The 27,965-nt window shown below is 42.1% G+C and overlaps 1 long non-coding RNA gene across 1 annotated transcript; it reads right to left on the bottom strand.

Annotated features, from left to right (window-relative positions):
- Positions 1-8,155: 8,155 nt before the first annotated feature.
- LOC138511003 (uncharacterized) lies at positions 8,156-27,472 on the bottom strand. The gene is made up of 3 exons (XR_011280528.1): positions 27,326-27,472; positions 8,532-8,626; positions 8,156-8,283 (listed from the first exon to the last, which is right to left on the bottom strand). It is a non-coding gene; the product is annotated as an uncharacterized lncRNA (long non-coding RNA).
- Positions 27,473-27,965: the final 493 nt, after the last annotated feature.

Below are 27,965 nucleotides of genomic sequence, written 5' to 3' on the forward strand. Positions count from 1 at the left end.
TTCACTCAAGACACAGAGAGACCATGCTGCGGTAAGTAGCTGCTTTACTTGAGTCGCATGTAGACAGGATTGCAGGTATTAGATAGGCACATTAAGTAGGAGACATTTAGAGACATGCAATGGCACCCTCTCAGTCAAGCATCTCAGTTTCAACTGACACTCAGGGAACACTCAAACAAAAACACTGACTCAACATTCCAAAGGCAAGCATTCCACAGGCATTTCAAGGCACACAACTCACAGCACACGGACAGGAGAGAAGGTAAAACATAACACATCTCCTTTCTTTTAACTGAACAAGAGGATGGGAAAGGAACAGAGAAAACAAAAGAACCATCCTAAAATCCGACCAACGTCTCTATAGACACTGAAACAGGTCTCGAATTTAGTTGCTCCAATCCTACTCAGAACATAAAGAAAATCTCCCACTCAATGACATCCCCTCACTGTCCTACTCATAAATGAATAGGACAACACCACACCAACCAACACACAGTCCTCGCATGTGGAACCTACAGCAGGACACTCCAACCAGGGGACCAGTCCCAACAGCTAAAACAATAACCGTATAACCACAATAAATCTAACTCAATCATCAATCTTCATCTCAACCACCCAGACCATGATGCACCAACAGAACACCTGGTGTCCAACACGCAACATCTTAAACTGATAAGAGCGTAACCTGAAAAAATGCACAGAGTTCGGCAAAGATGTAGAGTTCCAGATAAGTCTGATAAATACTTCGAAAACAGAATGTGGCTACCACCATCCAACATATTTATTTGCACCACAACCAATGAAAGCAAGGTGAAAATGCTATAGACTAAGCAAAAGGTAAAAGGACCCCAAGAAAACCTTGCGTTCCTAATGCTTGAACAAAAGGCAAAACGCACACCAAACTGCCTACACATCACCAACTCCTACCACTTCCAGATGTCCAAATCCCACCAAATAAAATGGTGTCCAAAACCAGTGTCCAACACCCAAGGGGGCACATAGCAAGTTTAGACTCTACTGTAATGGACACTACAAGACATTCCTTGTTCACCTAGAGGTTAACTGTCACCTAGAGGTTAACTGGTGGTTTTATAGGCCACCAGCCAAGTTCACATGACAAGACAAACATGCATGCAACTTTGCCACCTAACATGAAGTAAATGAGAACACTATGCAAAGAGAAATGAAAAGATTCTCTTCTCTTTACAAGTCCAAATCCTGAGCAACAAAGTCCACAATAATGGTGGTACTGTGGAGGCAAACGATTAAAATAAATCATTAAAAAATTACATTTCTGATATAAATTCCTAAACTACACAGAGGCCATATCATACAACAAATTCCTTGCAACACGCCATATAAATTACATTGCACTGTAGAGAGGTATCAGACCCCCACCCACCCCCCTGAAACTGAGTGCAGATAACATGACAGGCTAATCAATGGTTCCATTATTGCTAACATTTTTATTATAGAGCTTTTATTCTAAGGTAAAAGGTGTATGGTAGGCTATATTTTTTAGGGTCAGAATGACCGAGGAAGTGGAGGATGTCTCAGGTATTACACGCATATCATGAATATCAAAACATATATTCTGGAAACTGGACAGAAAATTTGTTATGTACAAAAGTAGATTGGTCTGCCGTTTGGTAGCCAAACATCTCGGTTGAAAAGGTGAGATATTTTCTAAAATGGATGCCGGGGATCAAATGGTGTCTTGGGAACAGGTGTCAGAAGGCCTGAATCATTCTGATACTGAATATTCTTTGACAGCATTTCAATGTGAGATAAGCACGTCTGGTATGGTATATTTAGAATTTTTTGGCGAGAAAAGCAGACATCAGATAAGAGCATGGGAAAGCTACCAATTAGACAGAACAGCTGCTTGCTTAGCAACAAATAAGATGGGCTCATGAGGTTTCCCACAGTATAAGCTGCCATGTAAATTTGACAGGGCCACAAGAAGTAGATAAGGGCTGGTTCTTGGCAGGCATTAATAGGATGTGTCATTGTGTCTGGCTAGGTCTGAAATCAGTGTGTCAGTCTATGTATCAGTCAACCAATGTTTGCCAAAATGAGCAAAGGTGGGCTTTGTGGGTGACATATAAGCCAACCAATCAAAGACAAGGAGGGCTTATATTCTAGTTAAGTGAGACAATTAGAAATGTATCCTGAATTTGCATGAAGTATTGCATCATTCTCAAAAAGCATATGAAAGGCTAGCTGATTGTAGGAGCTTTGTGTGCTTCCAGTGTATCTGTCTGAACTTGTATTAAAGATGACTGTGAACTTGCATCCAGGGGCCCGTTCTTTTGTTCTTGTTCCAGTGCCAGAGTCCACAGATGTCCAGGCTGATTTGGTGCATAGTGTCCCCATTTACACATAGCGACCGTACGAAGGGACCCTAAAGATCTTTCAGGGACAAGAACCCAGGCTTCATGCTGATGTGCTGACAGGGATGGGGCGATACCCGGGGAAGGTGAGAGGGTAAGTGAATGAATCTGCAATGTGCCCTCATTTTTACCAGAAGGGGTCTTCCCGTTGCTGTCAGCATATGATGATGGCACACTTTGACATTTGTGGATTATGGTATGCATTGTGGGGAACAGAGAGAAAGGAAGAAAAAAAACTTGTATTATATATAAAATAAAGGGGTTAATGGTAATTTAGAAAAGTAACAGGTGTGAATTACATAAGACGAAGAGCGTCTATAATATGATATGATAGGTTTATAACGTGCTTAATAACCAGAGGTTTCTAAGCACGGACCCGGGGATCGAACCTGTGTTGCTCTGTGTCGTCTTGCTTCCAAGGCAAGCATGTTGCCGCTGAGCTATACCCCCAAGACGAAAAGCATCTGAAAGCCTGGTTTTCCTACCTAAGTAAGGATTAGAAGAATTTATTACAAAACCCCAAGCGGGTTAAAATAGGTGGCAGATAAATAGATTTGTGATAGGTAATGACTAACACTCCAATCGGAGCATATTTAGGGTGAGAAATAAAGCGAATGGCGCTGAGGATTAATGGAAAAAAGTTGACTAGTCTGTCTATGTGTCTGTTTTAAATTAAGATGTTGAAGAGTGACAATGAGCCTGCAAAATTGAGATAAAATCAAAAAAGTATATTATTTAATTAAGAAAAGGTGATTTGTACCAATCCAAAAATAGGCAGAGATCAGTGAAAAAGGTAGAGGTTTGAGCAAGCCATTGATGAGGGCACTCATATTTGCTGTCTGAAATGCTATGGAGAAAAAAACAATCTAAATAATGTATTGCAATCAAAAATTGTGGCTACTTTGCATCCTTAGGTGGGCGGGTGATGGTAGCTAGAGGGTTAATTTTTATATACCTACATAGTTGACAGCTTTTAGAAACCAAAATGTCTTTCACAATAGAAGTCCACCAAGTGCAAAATACCAACGAAGAACAGATAAGATAGGGCATGTGAGAGAAATTAATCTTGCCTCAGACAGGCAACTATGCAGTAAGAAAAAAAAAATCTAAATTGAAACAAAAAAACAACACCAGATTCCATTCCTGCTTGGAAAAGTGAAGCTAATATGATATATGACATGTTTTAAAATAAAGCTTCATAGAGCTATGATCACTTTTATATGCAATACACAGCTAACAAAGGCTAGTGCTGACAGTACACAATGAAGGTTTATGGTTAAACCCGCACTGAGAAAAGTTACAAACTCTTGTTCAAGGCTGAGAAATAACAGTTGGCAGAGTCAGGAGAATAATTAATGGCTGTAGGAAAAAACAGAAGCTGCTTTTGAAGTTCAAAACATGGGATAGGTCCTGTGAATTAGAACATCTGTAAACTAAGCTTTATATACAAAAAGAGCAGTTTGCTGCTTGTGTTGGAAGGAATGGCAAAATATATGTGTATGTGTTAAGCAATTAAACCCGAAAAAGGAATGTGGATTTATGGAAATGTGACAAAAATGAGTACCGATGAAGCTAATATATGTAATAAGTGTGCTAGCAACATGTTTAGTGATTTGGTTGTGTAGTTTTGAGAAATAAAAATGTTTTTGGTGCCAGGCTGAAACTGAGCCAGGGCTGTCATTGACCCTTATGAAAATGTAGAGTTTAACCCAAACTCATTAAATCAATGTGTTATTTTTAGGCAGTTTTACGATACATATATGTAATGTATGTGCTCTGTAGTAGCGACACTTGATTATGAGTTCATATGGTTGACACCCACTGAGGGTATCAGGTAATATTATCCCCACCAATAATATAGCCATATATATGGTTGTGGGGTAAGGCCATATGCAATATTATTATTGGGGATAATTTATGGGGTTATTGGGACCGGGGGATGTGGTGGTGTTCCCCGCTCTATTCAAAAAATTATGGGGGATGCAGGGGTGTCTTCCTCAGGTTGCATGGCTTAATATTGCTGCAAAAATATTTTTGTATGGCGATATTGTTTTGGGGATATTAACACATGAAACCTCACTGAGTAATTGACAAATTAGTAAGTTTTGAGAAACAGCATTTTTTATGGCATTAGTGTGTAAGTGTTGAAACCAGGTGCTGAGAAAATCACTGGATTTGATTAAAATATTGTGGGGGTAAACCACTGGTTGTTTAAGTCAAGCAAGGGTATATATTTTGAAGAATTGTTCATTTTGCCAGGAGAGCTACATGTGTTTGAACTTTATTTTTGAATATATTATTTTGCACTAGGAAGTCGCTCCCAGTTGTTGTATATGTGTGAGCTTAGGAGACCCCATTGAGTCACTGTTTAGGGTCACACTCGTAACTTCCCATTGTAAAGGGGGTTGTTGGTTATTTCTGGTATTGGTGGTGGATGCAACTTTGGGCCAGTTGCACATATGAGGAAAAAAGGGAAAATGTTTTGCTAAAGAGGTTTTGCACTTTGAAAAGAAAGACAGATTAAAAATGAAAGCACAGGAGAGTGCAGTAGGTAACCAGAATGGTGAAAATATTGATAAATGGGAATAGAGAGAAGGCATGGGATATGCACTACAATACAATGTAGATGCATTGTGTGTCATAAAGGTTAAATCATGTACACCAAGGCCAGAGCAGATTGGATAGGTGCCAAGAAGGGGGACAGTGTTTCCATCATGATAAAGTATAACTATGTAATATAGGGGCATTTGAAGAAGAAAAGGACAAATGTGTCTTAAATCACACAAATTGAGAAGCATAGTGCCGAGAGTAAAAATGCAATTATAAGTGCAAATTACATTATAAAGTAGGCTGATGTAATAGTGAATGGCATTACACTTAGCACAGTGAATATTTATAGGGAATATCAAGAATATTTGGCAAAAATATTGGAAGTGCTTTTATTGATGCAAACTTTATATTTAAAACTAGGGAAGCAGTAAGTAATGAGGGGAAGTGCTTGCAAATGCACCAGGACTAAGGTTACACACACTATGGATGAGGGGCATGCCTCATTTAATAATTGTATTGAGGAGAGACCTCAGTTAATAAATATGAGATTATGTATACTAGTTTAGGAATCAAGCTATGAAGAACACACATGGAAGTGCTCTAGTATTTTTAAAAGGGTCTGAGCATATAAAGGTTTTTTTTATAGAAGCACACAACCTGGTTACTATGATTTTCAAGAAAAGGAGTACATTATTTAGATTTTTGTGGGGTTTGTTCAAGTAAAATGTTTTTATGAGAACAGTACAAGCAGGCTGAGGCACTGACAAAGAAGAATGAGGAAGGTTTAGCACAATTATTGTGCACAGCATGAAGTGTTATATATGTTATTAATTGATTTATTGGGGAAAGAAATAGAGATTGAGGTTAGAAAGTCTGTCATAATATGCTTACAACAAGAGGGGGAGTGACAAAACCACACACACGCACATGCATACACACATGCATAGACACACACGCCCATAGGCACACACACCCACAAGCACACATGCACATGCACACACACACATGCATGCACACACATATACATGCATACATGCACACACACACATGCACATGCATACACACACATGAAAAGGCACACATACACACATGCACATATGATCTTGTGGAAGTCTAGGCAATCAATTGATTTGAGGCTCAATGCACATGAAACATACACAGGTAGTCAGACAAAGGAATGTAATACTGCAATAAGAACAAACACACACACACATACAGGGTGCTTTTGCTTATATTGGGAACACCAGTTAGGGATATTATATTATTTTTAAGGAGGATGAAGATCTGCTTGTTTATATTCAGAAGCACTGAATTCTTGAAATGCGCGAGCCGAGATGTAAAACAGTGGCAGTATTTTACCACATTTTATGTCAAGGACTGCCTGTGCGGGTACAGAGGCACTTGGAAAGCAAATGGGAATGGAAGTGAAATTGTGGCTTAATAAACAGTTGACTATAGCGCATCACTGTCAGTTGTTGCAGGAGAAAAACAGGAACAAAAAAACGATGTTAGAAAACTTGAGGAAGTCAAGTTAGTTCAGACGTAATTGTCAAAGAATGCCATAAAAGAGGCGGCAGTGACAAAGCGGAGAAGGACTGGGAATACAGCAAGCAGTGGGTATATCACAGGCGAATAATCAGCACAAAATGGATCAGGGAGGGAATGGGTTTGTGCCAAAAGGCAAAGGAATGGGAAATAGAGGAAGAGATGGTTTGCAGAATAACTAAGGCAGTTTTCAGACTATGCAGAATGATAATCAGAATGCACAAGGACCATTTAACCAAGGGGGACTAGACAGAGGGGCTCCTCCTTTGTATTGGATATGTGGGATGACAGAACACATTGCGCACACATGCAGGAGCCAAGGATATGTACAAGATGGACAATTCTCAGAGGGGGGACAGCATATCCCCCATGTATAGCTCACAAACTAGGGAAGGGTTTGCCCAGGATGTGACATTGTATAAGACATAAGCGCTGAGAGTGGAACAAGTGCAGTAGCTAGAGCAAGTGCAAAATTAATTCTCTACAGGGGCAATTGCAGCAAGCCCCCATGCAGATTCAGCAATATGCAAACTCAGGACAGGTGTTGACACCCAGGATCGGAGGTGCCACTATGGTAGGAGGAAATCCTCTCACAGGAACAGGGGTATGCATACACCCACAATAGGGAAGCTCACAGGACGACTTGATGTATTCAGAATTATCAGTGACACTAGGCCCCAACAGGAGGCAAAGGTTAATTTGATGGAAGGAGGCACAATATTTGCTCTATTGGTAGACACTGGGATTGCACATCCATCACCGAAAGAGGAAAGGTGTGTAATGGTGGGAATTGCCATGGGCAATCAAAGATTTTTTGGAGCTATGGGTCAAGTTCCTTTTTTATTGATGAATTGCCAGTGTCTATGGGAGAGTGTGACATGACTGATCCTTTGTTATATTTGTGACAACCACCAATCAATATTTTATTTTATTGAACAAGGGATAGCATGTTCCACACTATTCAAACACAGATGAATTTATATTAGCATTAAACAGGGCAAATGGCTCTGTGAGTTGTTTCAGTGGAGCCAGAGGTTTTCCTTTTCATGGGGTGAGCATTTTATTAACATGACTGTTTGGAGAGAATGGTGAGAACATTTGATGAATTATTGTTTGAACTACAGATACCTAGGGTCAGACTATCCCCATAGAATTAAACACAGCCTTAGTATGAGGGGAAATGGCAATTCTCAAAGGACTGGACAATGAGAGTAGACCATAGAGGACAGTGATAGCTCTTGAAGAAGGGTCTGGGCTTATTGACGTCATTGACGACACGATATTTAGAGAAGACTAAACAAATGATGAGGTGTTTTTTTTTTAGGAGCATCACACACTGAAAGAAAAAAGGGAAGTCTCAAAAGGTGCAGTAGCACTCAGTATATTTTCAGGAAGACTTGGAGAGAGTGCCAAATGTCCTGTCCTGTGAAATGGAGGCCCTTATGACATGGGTCTAGTGAAATGAACACGGGGAGCAAAATAAAAGTATATAAAGCAGGAGACCAAGTTAGAATATGAAGTCACACAGCCGCTCTCCGTTAAGCCCAAAATGGGTGTGGAGTTATCCAAAGATTATGAAAGTTAAATCATGTATCAAAAAATAAATACTTGTTCCAATTAAGTCATGAGTCTTTTGATGTTTTTCAAAAATAATGATTTATCGAAGAAAGAATCTCAAAATAAAGAGATCACTAATACATTCTTAGTGAGGAAGCATTTGCCACAGCTTGTTAATGAGTCAGACACAGTATGGCAATGCATTCGGAAAGCAATTTCCTTCATCAGGGCTGGTCTGCTATAGTGCAGTTTAGTCAAATACACAATTCAATAATATAAGCATTCCATAGAGAAAAACACATATCAAAGATATGATAAATCAAAAAAACATACCATTCAGTGGAGGTTTTCAATGAAGAGTGATATGTAGAAAAGAAAAGAACAAATATACAAAATAAATAAATATAGAATTGAGTTTACAATGCGTTGCTCATAACTTATAATATAGGAGTCCATTACCTGTGGTGTGGCAGGCTTTAAACATACCTAGTAAGAAGTAAGAAAAGTCGTGGAAGCAATTAAGGCGTTCGTGACATGTATCCGATTGGAATCAGGACAGGCAGATACCGTTGCTTTTGTGGCTAAGTATAAAATAAAGTGAAAAAGTGATGAGTAGGAGTGTCTGCATAGTGCATCTAAGTGGCCACATAAGGGCAGTCAACATACCGAGTGCCTCACGGGTGGAACGGCATCTCTCCTGTCTTTTATAGACACATGACCTCTTCACCTCTCAATGAGGCGAGCGGTCATAAAGCTTTGCTGCATGTGGGTAAATGGGCTCAGAAAAATGCAAACTAAACAATTATCTGGCTTGATATAAAAAGATTACTAATTGTCATAATATAAACGTGAAAAAAACAATAACAATGAAAATGGAAAAAATACTATAAATGCATGAAAGTGCAAATATATGAATGCATAATGAAACAATAAGTCAAACAAATCTCAGCAACCTTGGTGCAGGATGGTGTTGCCAAGAGGCAGCACCTTGGGACCCAGACGGTGGCTACGGCATGTTGTACTAAATGTAAAGTCAGAGTACTAAGTGGTAACTCACATTTGGTAATTGTACCTAAAAGCAACACAGGTGTAATACATCCAGGCTAAAGGAGTTACGGCATGGTAGTACTCAGTGTAGAATAGTAACCGGTAGGTTGTATAAGGAGATCATACTCAGAAGACAGATAGAGACACCACAAGAGGTCAACTGTTGGAATAGAAAGCAATCACAGTAATAGGAAAAAGAAAAAGAAAAACAGGCTCAACATTGCATTAAATAAAACAATGGTAGTTAATTTCTTCATTGAGCCCGTTTGGGACCAGACTGCCAAGTTTGTCAATCCAAAAAGTTTCCCTGCGGTTAAGCCGCAGACCCAAGTCTTCATGAGGGTTGTTCTTAGTCAAGACTTTGAGAATCAAAAACCTTATTTGTGTAAGGTTATGGCCGTTTTCGACCCAATGACGAACCACAGCTGAATTCAGGTTAGCATTTTGGATATAAGACCGGTGTTCATTCCACCGTATTTTGGCCATTCTAGTGGATTGGCCCACATAATATTTCCCACATGGGCACTTAATGCCATAAATGATTTTGACACTATTGCAGGTTCCAAAAGTTTTGAGGACGATCTTCCTGCCTGTGCGTGGATGATAAATAACATTCCCTTTAATTACTGAGTTGCAGTTGATACAATGGAGGCAAGGGAATGTGCCAGTGCGTTGCGTGGTTGGTTCTTTGGGAGCTGGTCTTGTGTACACTAGTTCGTCTCTTAGATTTCTACTTCTCTGGTAGGCGAACAAAGGTAATTCGCTAAATAGACTGGAGCATCTTCAAGAATGACTCCAGGATACAGAATCTAATCCAGTCATTTATTTCCATTAGTGTAATGTGGTTGAAGATCTTACAATCTGGATCTATTAGGCTAAACTAAATGGCCTTTTGGAAGATGCTGTATTTGTGGGAACCTGTTGGTACAATGGAACAATAATCAAATGTGTCCAGGAGGATGGCTAGGTGCCACTTGCAAAAATAAAATAATATTTAAACATATTCTTTTGCTAGCACGAACCACCCATGTTTGGCATACTGAAAAGTGTCTGCTAGAATCTTATTTGGCCCAGGGTCTTTTTATTGAAAAGGTGGTTAAAGGCCTTAATAATGAATTCAGAAGTTAACAGAGTGCTGCAGATGTTTAAATTCAAAGAGGGATAAGTAGTCAATTGGTTGATGCTAGCAGCTGCTATTTAGACCTTCACATTCAGCTCCAGTAGATGAAATAGTCATGATCCTCAGTAATGTTTGTCAGAAGTGATAAAAGCTCAGCAGGATTTTGCCAGTTAGCATAGAGGTTTATAATGATAAGCTTGTCCCCATTTGAAAAGGACGATGTCGATCGCAATAGCATGTTCTTTGCAGCTTTCTAACATGTTTCAATCCTGCATGAAATATGTAATCCTGCTGACTTTCACAGTTGATCTCACGCGTCAGTGAATTTTTAGAAAGTAATTGTCTAGATCCCAAACTCCCATCATCCATGTTTCCTGCATAATCACAATATTATATTTCAAAATAAGGGCTTATATGTCAGATTCTGTATGTTCACGGATATAAGTAAGGCTTTTTGGAAAATTTCAAAATGGGTAAACCAATCTGTAACCTGCGCAGGTTGGGGGTCCCTTGGTCATCTCTTATTGGTGGTCATTGAGTTGCTTTGCTTTTTTGATGGTATTTGCATGTCACTTTGGGTGTCTTTGGATTGTATAGTGCTGGCTTCCTGCATTAGGTTTCAGGTGTCACATTAAAATGATTTGACCAAGTAGCACATTTGCATGGGGTGCTTTGGAAATTAATATAATCTAAAACAGCCAAGTCCTTTATAGAAACCTCTTTTGAAGGTTTTGTTTTTCCTTTTCCACAGAACATGGGTGCCAGGCTATTTTCATGCCCTTCAAATTCTGATAATTTGCTTTATCATGGCATAGTGTTTGTGAAAGGATTTGTTTTTCTTTTAAACTGAATCAGCCTTGGTTCTCACCGGCCAATCAGAAAGGCACTTCAGATCTTGTCTTGTTCCTTATATCAAATCCTTTTGGTGACTTTGAAGTCAGACCACAGGTATGTTCCTTTGCCAAAATGGGTTCTGAGCCACTTATATGTCTTGTTAAGCAAACTTAACGATTTTGAAATTCAATATGGTCCAGGATATTAGGAAGAATCATGTTACTTGTATCATGCAGTGGGTCCATAATTGCACTTATATCCCTCATGTTGAACATTTTTCACCTTTTTAAATAGATTTATTTCTTCAGGTAAGGCTACTCTAGGGAAGACAGGTTGCCATACCATTAAGCCCTTGCAGTCAATCTGTAAGGTTCAGATTGACTCTTAGGCTATGTTCATTTACTTACAGTTGATCTGTGTCTTTCCTGGTCCATATTGCTTGACTTCATTGCACATAACCCACCTCCTTTCTGAAGGTTGACTTAATAATTGATCCTGATCTCCTCATTGGTCACCAGAAAAGATAACTTTGATAGCCACACTCTGTTGTAACAAAAAAAAACATATGATTGTATGTCGTTGATCAAAGAAAGCTGTTCTACTAGAACCTCAGTCAACTTTCCAAACATTGGTGATATTGCTTTTTACTGATAAGAGCTGAACTTCTAGATCCTTTGCCCGCTGTGGGGCTTGATGGATAATGAATGAACTAGTGTTTTGAAAGTTATGTTTTATGGGCAGTTCTTGGAGGGCTAGGAAAGTTGCATCACAATCAACATTTTTTCCACATTCATTCCCTAATTCACCAGACACTAATTGGAGAACCTGTTTTTGGCTAAAGCTCAAGGAGAGGAAGAAGGCCACCTCAGTTTCCCATGTTGGAAGATTAAATTGCTAAAACCACATAGTCCTTTCATGGTTTCCTTTAATAATGAACAGGAATGGCTTATTATCGACTGCCTCTACCTGGCCTGGTTGCCTCTCCACCCCTAGGTTTATGATGTGCTCTTCCTGCGTGTGCTAGAAGTTGTGATAGTGTATTAACCAATGGATATTTGAGTCTGTTTTTTTTAGATTTTAAAGGTGTGGTCATATGATCGTCTGTCTCACTTATTTTAGATGCTGTTTTAGCCAAACGTAAGCACTATTGAAGTTGTCTCATTCGTACCTCTCTTTCCGCTCTGGCTACAGAACATGGAACAATTTTGCTAGGCAGGAGTGAATTAGAGATCATGTTGTGATCCGTCCTTATAGGGTTACACTGAGGGAACAAGGAGAAAGGAGTGGCACCCTTCTTTCCCAAAGGGGGCTTAATCTGATCAGAATCACAGAGCCCTGAGTGGCCAACCCTGGTGGCTACCTCATTTTAATCATTCAATGTACTTGATACATCCTTTATCAATCTCTGAATCTGACACTCAGATGTGTTACATTGAAGGCAAGTCCCTGACCGCTCACACCAGAGAGAGAATACAACGCGCTAAGGAAGAAAGGCCCAAGTCGGTCTTGTAAGTATAACAAGTTTTCATCTCACACGCAGATGAGAGCAACAGCAAAGGACTCTGCTACTAAGAACATTCTGCAAAATAGTAGTACAAGCAGAATCTTATAAAGCTAAACATCATCATACATGATGCAATACATAGGATAAAATCCTGCACGGCTGGTTGGTGTGCGCCTATACAAGATCCAGCTGCCCTATAAGGGATGCCAGGCCATTGGTGCCAGCCTGTTCCGTCAGTCTTCCTTCACATGGGTGCTGCTGTGATCATCTTCTTCTCACGTCAAAGGTCAGAAAACAAATTACTTATACTCCTACCATACAACTATTTTATCACTCATACTATTCACTTGGCAGGCCTTAAGACGGGCACAAAGGAGGTTCTGAGGCACTCTAACCTTCACACACACAATTCACTCACTACCCTCCGTGCCATCCGGCTCCAAGGTCTCCACCCTCGTTTTGAACTATAATGTATCCCTCCCAGCAACTTGCAATACAAATCACACGATTGTCACTTCACGATGTGCCATGTCCGTCCTCTTTGAATATCTCAGGACTTGTTACTTTGGGGTTGGTGGTCAAAGGGCACCTAGTGCCATGGAATCCAGAGGTCTTAAGTTTTAGTCAGTTATATAGGCTATAACTTGTGGTCGCCTGGGGATGGGCCAGGTTATGCTTTGGCCAGTGTGAGATGCCATGCACACAAGGCACTGGTCTGTGATCGTAGCCTTGTAGGGCACATTCCTCATGAACATCTTTGCAACATGTTACAAAAATGAAGAGGTTTTGTGGCGGTAGGGGGTGTTGGCTGTCCTCATGGGAGCTCGGGCATAGCTGGAGATTTCCCTCGTCTCGCAATTTGGGCCTAGTGCGTGCAATGTATCATTTACTGTACAGGCCTTCTTTATGGAGACTAATATCTATGCAAAATGGCAATACTTTGTGCTCCTTATTCTGTACTATGTGGATAGACTCTATTTGGTTATATTGAAGTAGGGTCCTGTTAAACTGGGAGTTGGTCCTCTCACCATCCCCCTCCCTCCTTGACCCATCATAGTGCTTCAAATGCATCTCACCTCATTCTAAAGTGCCTAAGGGGGTAGGGCGGGGCTGCCCCCTTCCCAGAAACATTCCAGAAAGTCCCTTTTGCTGCAGGTACGAGGAGCAGCACTACTGTCAGTGACACTTGCATTGCTGGTTATATCTTGAGACATCTCTAAAAAGGTGACCACTATTGTTTGAAAAGGGGTGCACATTTGAACATAACGCAATAAACAATAGCAAGGAGGGATTCAGACAACCTTCTCAAATGCATCTTTTGTGTGTACTCACAGGGCAAGTGTCAGCATGTGTGTGTATCAGCCTGAGTCCAGTGCATGTGTCACCACTGGCACAGGTGCAATTGATGACACTCATTTATTGTTTGACTATATTGTGAAGTGGCTTCTCACACCCTCACTCTCATATCCCCTTAATCATTGTATTGTGGGATGTATAAACCCACTCATCCAAGCCCTGCAACATCACTGTGCATTGCTGGCAGCAGAAACATCATAATGGCTGCCGGAAAGCAAGCTGCTCGCTAGAAATCACCAGAAAATGCACAGTGAAAACCTGAAAAATAGGCCACCATCCACTTTTGCCTATCTTAGTGAGCACAGGAGATCCCTGCCAAAAACCGCCATTGGGCTACCCACAAAGTAGCCTGAAACCACTTGGGAATAGCAATGCTGATTGAAAAAGAAACACAGAGCTGTTTGAAAATCCGTTTTCTTGATTGTCAAAAATTGCTAAAATCATGGCTCACAAAGCACCTAAAAGATCCAACCTCTTTGTTGGGTGTTCCACATTATTACTGCAAGAATCCACATCACTACAATGTCAGCAAAAACCATATGTTCTCAGAGCAAAATCCTATTTTAAAGATACTTGATGGAAAGACAGCTGTCAAAATGGGTGTAGTACCGTTACTCGCCTCTGTCAAGTGCTGGCGATTTATAATTCTGACAGGCGATCTGTGTTTCAGAAGTTAAATATGCCAAAGAAGAGAATTCCATCAAAATGCCATATAGAGTGCCACACATTGATTTAATGTGGAAAAAGACTGGATTTAAAGATATGTTGCTTATTTTAAATGTATAATGTCATTTTTATACAAGGAACTATGTTGCAATTGATCAGAAAGTAACCTGATGCAGTTAAAACTCCAAAAGGCTTGCTTCCCCTGAGAAACCTTCACACCTTGGGCCTTCCCACCAAAAGGGAGGAAGTTGCATGGACATGTTAATCAAATGGGGAGGAGATTTTCTCTGCTGGCAAGAGAAAGGGACAATAGAGTCTTTCAACTGAATAGAATATGCTAAATTCGGGAGTAACTGCCAACAACTCCTGGCAGGAGGACAGGCCATGTGACCTCTGAGTCAGCCTGGACCCTGGAGGCAGAGACAAACCATTGTGTGAATTGAATTGAAAGCAAATGTATGTTTTATAAAAATGCTTATCACAAATTGTACCAAGCTGACAAAAATGTAAAACTTTGAGATTGTGAAATTGAAAAATTCACTCGCAGTTTAAGACGAAGCTGGACTCCGTGTGATGTTCTGAGACTAAAGCCCGGAATTCATTCATATTGTAGCTGCAGTATTTTTGCTATGAACCTAAGAAATTACAGTAATATGCTCAGAGAGGATATGCAATCATGTATCAAATTTGGAGCAGAATGAATATTGGGAAACACACCAAAAGCGTGAATAAGTGGTCATTTCTGAACCCAAGCTCGTAGGAACATGGGACTTGAACAGAGACATACCTTAATTAATCTGTGATGTGTATATGTATTATGAAAAACTTGTGTATTGGGAAATATTTTTTTGGGGAAAAATAGAGTTTCTATGAAAAAACAAAGGGGAGGGATTTCAGTTAAGCCATAAAACACAGCATCACTCCGACACATATGACACACTGCTCCTGTCTCAAATCAGGGGACAGGAAATTCTCTGACCTATCAGGATCCTTAGAGGGTTGGGCATAAAGAGTCAGCCCCCCACCCCCTTTGGAAACACATAAACAGGGACTGCTGAGACCCAGATAGGACACACTCTTTTCCACTACTCAATTATTCTTGGCGAAGCACCCTGACGGAAGACTTGAGACTCCAGATAGATCCAGAGACCAGACTCTAGAACCCTGAAGCAGAGGCCTAATCCAAAAGCTGAACCCTTCTCACCAGGCCTGCAGAATCTAGCAACCTGATTCTAACCCCTAAACTGCCAAGGGTCTCTCACATTCAATAGCCGGGCTGAGCTGTTTTGCTTCTAGCTAAGAACCCTGTGCTAGAACCAAGATCCAGACCCAGAAAGCAGCGCTGTATCCTGAACCCATCATATCCAATTCAAGAGGCCGTGCAGACCGCAGAGCAGTGCTGAGAGCAGAACCCAGAGTGCCTGAGACCTGTCCGGTGGCGAGAGTGAAGCCAAACCCTTGACCAGATCTTTGACGAGGCCCACTCCATTCTAAAGCCTAGGAGTGAGTATCTAGTCTAAAACCGTGCATAGTCATCTCTTAGTCTAAAGTAATCTTATCCCATCCATCATTTCAACCTGTCCAGAACTGCATTATAGATTCTTGTGTCCATCCTGTTGATTTCAAATCTGTAAAGTGCAATCTGTCATTTTGAAATCTTGACTTTATTTCTGAAAATCTACCTTCACAAAAACCTCCGTAACTTATGAACCGCACGTGCTAGAACCGAAATCTAACTGTCATTTTGAAGCTAAGATCCTAAAACGACATTCACATTCATTATAATTTTTCCATATTCGCGTTTCACGAACGCAGAAAAATTGCTGCGAATTGCAATTTAGCTCCATTTCACCACTTGCCAAAATAGCTGTTTCTTGTTTTCAACTGCTAAAATTAATTTCCAATCTGGCAATCATCCATGGACCATTGCTAGTGTTGACCTGTACCAATCCAAAGTAACTATCACTTATCCTGAATCACATTTAGTGAATTAAAATCATTTTGGCATATTTTCCCATTCATTGCAATCACATTCAAAAGTAGTTTTGCCTGTTTAAAATCATACCTTTTTTCTCTAAGCTTGCTGGGGGAACTGGGATTGAACTGCATTATTGATTGTATTCTTGAAACCTGTGTGCCCTCATTTTTATCTCTTTATATTGCATAGGGGGGAGTGAGTAGTCACAGGGGAAAAAGTGATCATATTATCTTTTGATTGAAATCATATCAAGTTATTTCTGTGTTGCATTCTTTCCCATCTTGCATTTCCTTGAATCATATAAAGTATTTTCTGCTACAGTATCCTTCCTATTCCTACTCCTAAGTGATTAAAGAGATTGTTGATTTTGTAATATTACCCATTATTGATTACCGTCCATCTTCATAAGTGTGCTATTCAGATATTATTTTATTCATAAACGTGTGATATATATATTGTTCAATTCTTCAAATAAACCTTTTAATTTGCAAAACAAACCTACTTCTTGGCTCAGTGAGGTCAGGGGTATTCAAAGAGAGGGGCGTTATATAAGGGTTCATCATCCAGATTTAAAGACCTTTGACATCAAAATATATAAATAAGGGCTTCCATTGGGCATCCCAGACTATGCATTGACTTAGTGGGAGTGCTGGATTGAGGTCACTTATAGTATTACTCAGAGAGCTACAAAACCCCTCCATCATGCTTGTACATAGCATAAGAACACAGGCACTTACTGAAAGTTATTTTGACTCTGCACAGTGGCTAGGTAGAAACTTCTATATCTCTGTGACTCTCCATGCTGGACATGTGACCTCCAAACCCACTTCTGCTGCAACCTTTGCCACATTTTAATCTAGTGCCACTCCACCCCCAGGAGCTGAGCTGCGAACCAAGCGTCTGTTTTCTCCCACTAACAGCAAGCCACGCTACGGAGAAGGGAGAGAACACGCACAATGCATACACATACTTACGGCCACATCCGCTGCTCCATAGGGCTCACTGTATTAGAAAAAGAAAAAACGATTTCCCATAATAAATGATTGATTCACAGCCACTAAGTTTGGAGGAGCCTTAGAAGGTCAAGCTGAGTGAAATAAAGCAGCAAGCATTTGAGGTAGCACTCCTTGATTGGCTGGTACTTTAGGTATTAATTGTATTCACTCTGCACTGCCCATGCATGCCAAGTGACCCAAGCAGAGCCTGGAGCATTTTGCTTTCCTACCCTGGCACGGCCCATGGAGCATGCTGGTTGAAGTACTGCGGGTCCATTTTTGTCTGGATGTGCTGCTTCTTAAACTTTATTCAGAGTACTCCATTAACAATGAATACATTAAATCAGCACAGATTACAAAATGATCAAACATGTTCCAGTCAATCAAATGTAAAAAGGAGAAACATGGCCCATTCCAGATAAACCAACAACATACTATTCCATACATTAATTTAAAGAACAATAAATTGAAAATCATAACTTTCCTTATGAACCTGTACTCAGATTAGTTTTTTCTAGCCTCGCCTTTATGGCCTGGTCCAAATACTTAATCAGATCAAAAAAGAAACTGTGGTACAATACAGTTAAAAATTAAAACCATTGCTTTGTTACAGGTTTTAATATTATGCACTAAAAAGTGAGGTTTTAACCATCTCACCCTGGCCCTTCTGTAAAACGGGCAGATCAGAATAAAATGTACCAGATCTTCATCCACACCCACGTCACAATGGTACTTTATGGAAGCATTTAGCCAAGTAGTTATTTTCGCCAGTGACAATACATTCAGCCTGGTCCTGATTAAACGTCTTCGCCCCTCCATTAAATCAAGGTCAGGGATAGGGCCTGTTGCAGACACGAAACCCTTATACTCCACATATATTGAGAGAGAGGGTGATATGTTTTTTTTTTTAATGTCAACTGCCAATGATCTGTCTCTGGACCAGGTTTTAGTTTGAAAGGTAACTCACTGCAATCCTAGCTGTAAATGTGTGTTTTCAGTTCAGTAAAGTAATCCAGCTTTCTTGCTTGTGCCAAAGATGCAATACTCTGTATCCCCAGTTCTATTCTCAGTGCACTACTCGGGAAACCCAGAGGCACCACTAAAACTTTGGCACCAGAAATCCAACTGGACAACCTCCAGAGACTTACAATAGCTGCAAGCCAAGATCTCGCTACAATACAGCATCTGGGTTACCACCTTCAATTTAAAAATCTCTATGCATGTGTCATGCCAACCGGCACCATATTAAAAATAAAACCTTTGTAAACCCTGAGGCTAATTTCAGCCCTATCTGCCTGATATTTAATATGTTCCTTTCAGAGGCAATCCTTTGAAAATTGTAATCCCAAATAGTTGTATGAATCCACTAGAGGCAGTGGCTTCTCACACCCTCACTCTCATTGCCTCTTAACCACTGTATTACGCAGAGGGCTTCAAAACCCATCCATTATACTCCTGCATAGCATTGGAACACAGGCACTTACTAAATGTTTTTTTTTATTTTTTTTTTATTTGTTTATTTATAAAGTTTACATGTAGATAATCAATCAAACAATCAGAGCAATTAATACTCAGCAAAAATATATAGAATAACAGAATATTATATATACATAACTTGCAATAAATCAATAAATATTCAGAAAGTCATCCCACACCTTTCGGTGCAAACTGAATTTCCCTTGCCTCTTGAAAACCATCCTTTCCATGGATGCAAGGGCAGACATCCCCTCAACCCAATCATCAAAAGTAGGCACAATCTGTGACTTCCAGCCCCTCAGGACCAACTTTTTGCCCAGACAAGCTCCACGGTGTAAAAATGTTGATGTGACTCTGCACAGTGGCTAAGTAGAAACTTCTATAACTCTGTGACTGTCTATGCTGCACTTGCCACCACCAAGCCACTTCTGCTGCAACCTTTGTCTTTTTTCAGTTTACTGCTCCTCCACCCCCAGGAACTGAGTTGTGAACGGAGCATCTGTTTGATGCCCAGTAACAGCAAGCCATGCTACGGAGAGGGAGGAGAACACGCACGATGCATACTCATACTTTCAGCCCTTTCCGCTGCTCCAAAGAACAAACTAGTCCTCATAATGAATGACAGATTTATTCCCAGCCACTAAGTTTGGAGGAACCTTAGAGGATGAGGCTCAATGAAAGCAGCAAGCATTTAAGGGAGCACTCCCTGATTGGCTGGTGCATTAGGTATTCAATGTAGTCCCTCTTCACTAACCATGCATGCCAAGTTTTCCATGCAGAGCCTGGAGCATTTTGCTTCCGTAGCCTGGCACGACCCATGGGGCATGGTGGATGGATTACTGCAAGTCCATTTTCGTCTGGCTGTGCAATCCTGCGTGTCCATGCCCCATGGGAAAACAGATGCATGACTCAAGGAATGTGCTGGATGCAGATCCCAGGAAGAGCTGTTGATTGACACCTTAGACACCTTCCTGCTTCTTCCTTCCTTCCGTCCCTCTGTGTCTCCCACCCCTTTTATTCTCTGACTGTCCCATGGAGCGCTCAACTGTTTGAGTGATTTCAGGTGTGGGAATTTCCTGAGTGAGTGCTGTGATCAGTGCTCTTATCATGGAACCACACACTTCCAGTCGCACATTTTACTAGTGGAGCCCTGCAAATGTTGGCAGAGTAGGGCTGCAAAGTGTCCACCCAACTGAAGCCACACAGATGTTTGTTCTATAAAACGACTCCTCTGAAATACTACCCGCAGTTCTGAATCCATGACTTGCTGTGATCTTAATAGCAAATATCTCTCTCATATTCAATTGAGTCTTACTTCACAGTGTGCAATGGACTGTCAGTACCTGCATGGTTACTCAGAACAGCAGACCTCGCCATATGCAGGAAAAGGGCCCCTGACTCTGATAGTTCCTTGCATAACCGAGGAAACCAGTACATGTCCCCAGGATTACCGGGCGAACCGTAGAACAAAGATTTCTCTATTTCTATTACTGTGACCTCTCTACACTGACCCCTTCTCTTGAACTTTTGGAAAGTGGCCTCGAGTGCTCATGTAAATTGAATATGTGTCCGTGTAGGGGCTTTGATCAGTGACTGCTGTGTGAATATGGTTCAGGATGAACTGGCAGTGAGTATTTTCAAGGCAACACTGACGGCAAGAGCAAGTATTCTGGGTCAACACCTGCATTTAATGGCACAGCAAACTGAAAATGCCTGCTTAAAGAGGTAACAGCTATCATTAGTCACAACCAAAATGGGTGTATTTGTACAGTGCCGGTATTGGCATATATTGGCATAGAACGCATGAACATTTCTTCTTATCCTCGTAATATGGTATTATGTTTGGCACAGCAGTATGAGTGTGTTCTTACCGTTGCATTCCCGATATTATTGGGCAGAGTCAACAGGAGTGTGCTCTTACAGTGGCAATGCTGTGAAATGTTGGAACATCATGCATTAACATTTCTTCTTACAGAAGTAAAGTGCATGCTTACATTGTGGACAATGAAGACATTGGGGATTTTGTTTCACAGTGAAATCACAGGTATGTTTTATTGTCAAAGGCATCGTGAAAGTGTCATGGAAAATCCTCCTGTGTACTGTTGGTGACTTTGCATCTATTAGAGGTATTCATGTGTTACACTACAGAACCGACTGAAAATTGCTTGAATTTTTTGAACAATTTGTTTCATAAAAAGTGTGCTGTAAAATTCACCATTTTAACCCATTATTTTATCACTTTTATCACGGTAGCTCCATGGCTTGCCTTTAGAGGTTTGGGGGCCTCCTCGGTAACCAGAGTCACTGGCGATCTTTAGTATGCTCTCTTCCGCATGCTGCCAAGCACACTGGGCACTATTAAGATAAAATGGCCAAGACTCTGCATAAAACACGCTGCTTACGCATCTCTAGTTGTTCCCTAATTATTGGATGAGGACCATTATTCTGCATTTGGGTTATGAGCATGGTGAATGGGTAGAGACAGTCCCAACCCTCTAAACTGAAATTGGGCAGGGAGACCTGGGGAGTGTCCCATGCAACTCTCTGGGTCCAGCCTATGCTTTTGTATAGTGGTGCACAGCCTCGCAACCCATGCACCCTGCCAGTCAAAGGGCACGCATACATGGTGTGGTACAGTGTGCTGCAAAAGGCAGTCCAAGTGGGAAAGCAACATACAACTAGGGTCAGCGGCAGCATAACTATCAGAGTAGTGCATAGGTGTTTCCTTGAATTTGAGCCAGTGGGCTAATGAACACAATACTAATAAAGCACTGAGTCAGATGGCCACCTCCAAGGTAGAAACTTAAATGTAAGTCATTCTTTACCAATTAAAGATCCAACGATATAGAAGAGGATCATATTTGACATAACATATCGGTGTTCCACCCTGGTCATTCCTTTTCTCTTTGGACCCTACTCTTCCCTATATTTTTCGGCCTATTTCTCTCCTTCCTTTTCTGATGAAAATACTGGAATCACTGCTCTCTCCTATTCTGTTGTCCTTTTTGGAATCCTCCAGGATGCTTGTCCATGCACAGTTTGGTTTTCGTCCAGGCAGGGGCACTGAGAGTATCCTTGTCTCGGTGCATGACGATATGGCCAGGGTGGTTGACAGGGGGGGCGCCAATGCCCTGATTCTTTTAAATCTCTCAGCGGCGTTCAATACCATGGATCATACCACCCTGCTCTCCCGTCTGGGCCAGATTGGTGTTTCGGGTCAGGTATTGGCCTGGTTCGGCTCTTTCCTGGCTTATAGATCCCAAACTCTTTCTCTTCCCTGTTCACGTCTAAATCTTGTCTCCTTAGCTGTGGTGTGCCCCAGGGTTCTGTCCTGTACCCCATACTTTTCAACATTTATATCTTTCTGTTGCTGCGCCTTATCCGCTCCCTCAGTGTCAGGTGCTATTCATACGCCGACGATACCCGGTTGCTGATCCGCCTCGATCTTGATCAGTCTGAGGTGTTGGCGTGCCTGCATAAGTGCCTGACGGCTGTGGGTGAGTGGGTGGGACACAACTGATTGAAATGTAATGGGGACAATACTGAGGTGTTGGTGGTGGGTTCTCCTCCTGACCCCTCACTCTGGATCTCCTCTTTCTGGCCTTCTTCTATGGGTTTGCTTCCTGTACCCTCGACTAAGGGGTAATTATGTCTGCCAATCCGTCTATGGCTGCCCAGGTATCTGCGGTATGTCAGATGGTGCATTTTCAGTTGAAAATCTTAAGAGAGGTGCTCCATCTGATCCCAACAATACTCCACCCAGTTTGACCCTACTATTAGGGACCCAGCATTTATTGTGGTTTTCCATTTGTTCAGGGTTCCAGCCTCCATCTAAGTGCTCACATTGTCTGAGACCGTCCCGGAGGACCCCCGCCCTATCCAGGGCACCCCATCCACCCCAGGCATTGCCTTATACTTAGCCTACAGTCCGTCTTCGGACTTCTACTTTACCACCTGCTACGCCGCAACTCCACCCAAGCTAGCAGCAAGTGTATTTCCCAGCTCTAGGTGAGTTGGTTTGGATTCTGGAACTGCACTGGCTCTATCACCTTGTGTATATATTTACTTTTGACCCCTTCAAGCACCCAGCTGCTTTTTTAACACATTTTGCATTCTTTCACGTGTTCCTTTCACAGAGTGACTTGACTCTCATGGCCCCAGAAGAAGGCTCCCATCATATCATTCGAAACATCTGCAGCACCTATGCCCACCCCCCTGGGCACTTATAAATGGCTGCACCGATAACTCTAAAATAACATTTAGGCGTAGACCTATTATGAGGTCATATTCGACCAAGCACAAGGTCATATTCCAGCCGGGAAGAGGAGATCCTTAACCAAGATCTCCCATTCACAAAACTCATTAAGTCTCTGTGTTCATCTAATTGTTTTTATTGATGCTTCCACTTATTGAAGAGTTGTGTTGCTCATATGTTTATGCTCAGTCATAATGCCTTGGAATAATTACGTTTGTGTATTGCACTTTGGGCACAACTGTTCATATGACTAATTGCTTTTAAAAAGAAAAAAAGTTAAATAACCAGCTAAATAATAAAATGCTGTGTAAATTCATCTGAATGTTCATGTGTCTTCACAAGTATCTTGCGGTTGTAGGTCATATGGTCGAAAACAAAAGGATCAAATGCCTTTTGATCGACAGTAAAATGATCGAAAAAAAGGGTTGATTTTCTTTCTTAAAAACATTTTTCTACCAACCCAAACAAAAAAATGTATAGAAATAAATAAATGAATAAAATCGACCTTTTTTTTCCGACCATTTGACTGTCGATCGAATGGTCATTCGATCCTTTGTTTTCGACCATTTTACTGGACACCGTATCTTGCTAATGGGAAATCCCTGAAGCCCCATTTAGATGTGTCTTCACTAGGGTTTGAACCAACTTGCATTCAATTATTGCAAAGATTTAAATTCCAGAGGGTAGACTACCCCCCAGTTACAGTGTCCCCCCAGTGGTGGCTGCTATGATTCTGAGCAGGCGGCATTACTGCAACTCTCTGTACCTGGTGCAGCCCAAGGGGCTGGTAGGCCGTTTACAACATCTCCAGAATCTGGCAGCCAGGGTGGCAATGGGTACCCCCATGGGTCCCATATATCCCCGGTACTGCGCTACCTTCGATGGCTCCCAGTGGCTCAGCGCATTCAATTTAAAGCTCTTTGCGTTGTTCACCGTGCTCTACAAGATCAGGGAGTAGAGTATTTGTGCACCAAGTTTGAGCACTATGTTCCAAATCACCCCCTGTGGTCAGCTGCGGTGGGCATGCTGTGTGTGCCCTCTTTTCACCTCAGTCGGGTGGGGGGGCAGGCCTTTTCGATCGCATTTGCACAATTGTGGAATACTCTCCAACTATTCATAAAACTGCTGTCAAATTATCTAGACTTTCGGAAAGCATTAAAAACTCATTTGTTCTGAGCTGTTAGTAATCTTGGTAAAGGTGTGTTGTTTTGTGGGTGGCTATCTACCTCTCTAGCGCCATGATGCCTATGGGTGACCGTGCGCTCTACAAGTGGCCATAACATAACATAACATAACATTTATAATCATAATGTGGCAGTGGAGAAGAATGGAACTGCAGAAAAAGATGACGAAGGATTGGCATAGAGCCACAATTCTTTAAGCCTATAAATGAATACCGCCCAAGAGGGAGGGCATTATCAGGCCAGGTAATTCCCAGGGCCAGGCAGAAGCCAGAGCAAAGCAAGGGCTTTAATTTTAGCATGGGCACTTCATGCCCCGGTAATGCCCTCCCACCCCTGTAAGGGTTATTTGCTATTAGTACCCTGGCACAGTGAATCGGGATACTAATAGTGTTTTTCTTTAAGTTGTGAAACAACGTATTTGCTTTCTCGCAACGTAAAAAAGCATAGTGTCTTCTCCCTGTCCATGGTGGCCATTCATGTGTCGGGAAGCGTCAGGAACACTTCTGTTCTTGGATCTGGCGAGAGAGAAGAAAGCGCAAGGCAATTGGGGCTAAGGTCAGGGGGGGGCAAAACAAGTAGAAAATGGTGGTGGGGGATGAGGACGTGGGGGCACAGGGTATCATTTACCTTACACCCAGCGGGGGAAGATGGTGGCCTCCAGCTCTGAAGAGGCTCAGAGGGATGTCTTTACCATTTGGGAAAGTCCCCAATCTGAGCTTCCTCAATGGCGGGGAGGCCTAAGCCTCGCCCCGCCAGGTACTAGTACATGGTATACAATATTTTATACAATGGGACATTGGTCACAATACCAACTTGATTCCTGCTGCATTTCAAAAGGTATGCATTAGGAGAGTATTGAGTAGGTCACAAGGGTGGACTAGTAGTGGCAGGTGCATCTCAAAAGGGAGGAGTGCCATTGCTGCCTGAGCCGTGGTAGAGGGAGAAGGCAACAAAGGAGTAGTCTGATTATTAAAATGGTAGGGGAGAAGGAGGAGTGAGACAGAAAGCGCCTGAAGGGGCTCATAATGGGAGGCAATGACTGGAGTCAGGCCAGGTGGGAGAATTGAGATAAAGAGTGCCAGAGGACAAAAGGAGGTGGATCTGAAACGGGATAAAGAGGGGGGAACGGGAAGTATAGAAAGGCAGACGGGGTGCCAGGGCTGAACATCTCAAAGGGATCTCTTGGGAAGGGAGAAGGTAGGCAGGAGAATGGATGGAAGGAGAGAGCAGAAGGTATGGGGCAAGAGCTTGCCAGAGGCTAGGAAGAGTAGTATAAGACACAAAAGAGACAGTGGAATGAGATAGGGGTGAGACAAAAGAAAGGATAGGTAGGGTTGTGGCAGATTAAATTTAACAGGTCGCTAGTAGCCCAGATAATGAGGCGCAGGAGGATAAACAGGGAGGCAAGAGGGCAAGTTCAGCTGAGAGGCAAAGTGGCAACTCCTTTTTGCGGAACCTCCCTTTTTTGAGGAGCCCAGTCAAGTCTGCCCTGTTACACGGCTTATTAGGGGAGTATGATACCTACTTCATGTTAGACGAGCAGGCCAGTCTGCATGTTCGACTGTTTAACAATGACTCACTGGATGCACGATGAGGGGGAGGACTTGATGAAGCAAGCAATCAAAGTCAGCTGTGGGTGAGGAGAAACTCAGCTTTGAGCACAGCGGTCTGACTTCCTAGAAGAGTGATGCTCGCTCCAACTCACCTGGCCACAAATTCACCCTTAGGCTCCTTAGAGGTGTGCTAGGAAGTGAATTGCCAAACACAGGTGGGAAGGGGAGAGCAGTCCTTATACGCAGGGCTCAGTGGAGGCCATGATGGAGGAGGAGGCCCATCACAAATGAAACACAAGCAGCCCAATTGGCTAACAAACACAAGCACTTATGTGGAGCTCCCGCCAGCAGGAAGAGGGAGGCCCAAATGAAGCAAGGGCTCAAAGACAACAGTGGGCAGCATTGGAAAATACTTTGCCAAATGAATCAAGGGCTCAAAGACAGGGGTGGGTGGCATTAAATAAGACCTTGCCAAATGAAGCAACGTCTAAAAGACAAGGCTGACAGGGATTGGAAAAAACCTTGGCAAATGAAGCATGGCCTCAAAGACAGTGGTGGGGGACATGGAAACAAACCTTGCCTTAAGAACTTAGCCCTCATTGGCAGCTGCACTCGATATTGATATCATTTTGGTCTGTGATTACTCTGGCAGATTTTTTGCTTTGCATTTCGTTTGCGTTACCGCGTCCAGCTCACTTCTTGACAATGATAACACCGGGTCAGATGCCCTTGTAGCTTTGATTGTGGGAGGGAAAGGAGCCTTTGTTGAAGATTAGGTTAGTAGTCCATCCCATCATGTCGCCGTGGGCTGCCATACTCAAAGTAAAATTATTAACGACTCCACTACTACTCCGGCTTTGCCTGTGCCTTAGACTCCACTCTTTTGCCCCATTAATAAAATAGAAAACTCTGTATCATGCACAACACTCCTCTCCACCCAATGCTCACTGCCTTCATGCAAGACAGACATGACCCTCTTCAAAGATGTCTTCCGTGAATCCAATCTACACATGGACTTTCCCTGTCCGCCTAAGTGAAAGTCTCCCACTCCATTACTCCCACCTTTCACTCAATAATCACAAGCACCGTTCCCTTTGTCTATTCCACAACCCCTCTGTGCTGTCTCCCATCTCTAATCCTTTACAGAGCGTGCGTCAACCAATTGAAATTTAGTACCACGGAAATCAAGATCACCACTATGCTAAATAATTTAGAATTTGCTCTCAAGCACCATCATACTCACTCTCAAGCATCATCATAGTCACAAGGGAGCTCACGTGAGCCAAACCATCAACCTCACCCTTCTCCTCACCTGCACAAAGATGCAGTAGTGCCATTGCGTCACGTGACATCCACCATGTTGCCTCCACTCTACTCACTTGTGCACAGCTGTAAATTAATAAATAGGGGGTGTTGCGTATCTCTGTACTATCCCGCTTCCTGTTCACATCTTCGCTTTCTCAGCCGGCACCGAATGCACTTGAGCGCCACTGCTGACAGTTTGTCAGACAGCTGCACACGGGCGCGCGCTGATGTCTGTAACTGAGATGATTGGTTATTTATAACGCGGTTAATACCCAGAGGTTTCTAAGCGCGGACCCGGGGATGGAACCTGTGGTGCTCCGTGTCATCTTGTTTCAAGGCGAGCACGTTGCTCCTGAGCTTTCCTCCCTATTGTACCATCCTGTAGACACATTAATTAAATACATGTACATTCTCAAACGAAGTGTTCTTATTACACAAACCTGCTTACCAAAACATGAATTCACTAAGAGTGTAAGAGCGTACATCTCTACTAAAGCGCCAGCATCAAACGGCGAATGCGAGTTAAGTCAGCGTAACATATAGACAGACCTGTCCATGCACGCGCGGCGGTCGCGTTATGCAGTACAGTGGCAGAACATCTGTTCTGCTAGTCTCATATCTAAAAAGGACAAAATGAAGAAAAAAAT

Source organism: Ambystoma mexicanum, chromosome 6p (genome assembly GCF_040938575.1).
Source record: "Ambystoma mexicanum isolate Mex_15411 chromosome 6p, UKY_AmexF1_1, whole genome shotgun sequence".
Taxonomy (NCBI): domain Eukaryota; kingdom Metazoa; phylum Chordata; class Amphibia; order Caudata; family Ambystomatidae; genus Ambystoma; species Ambystoma mexicanum.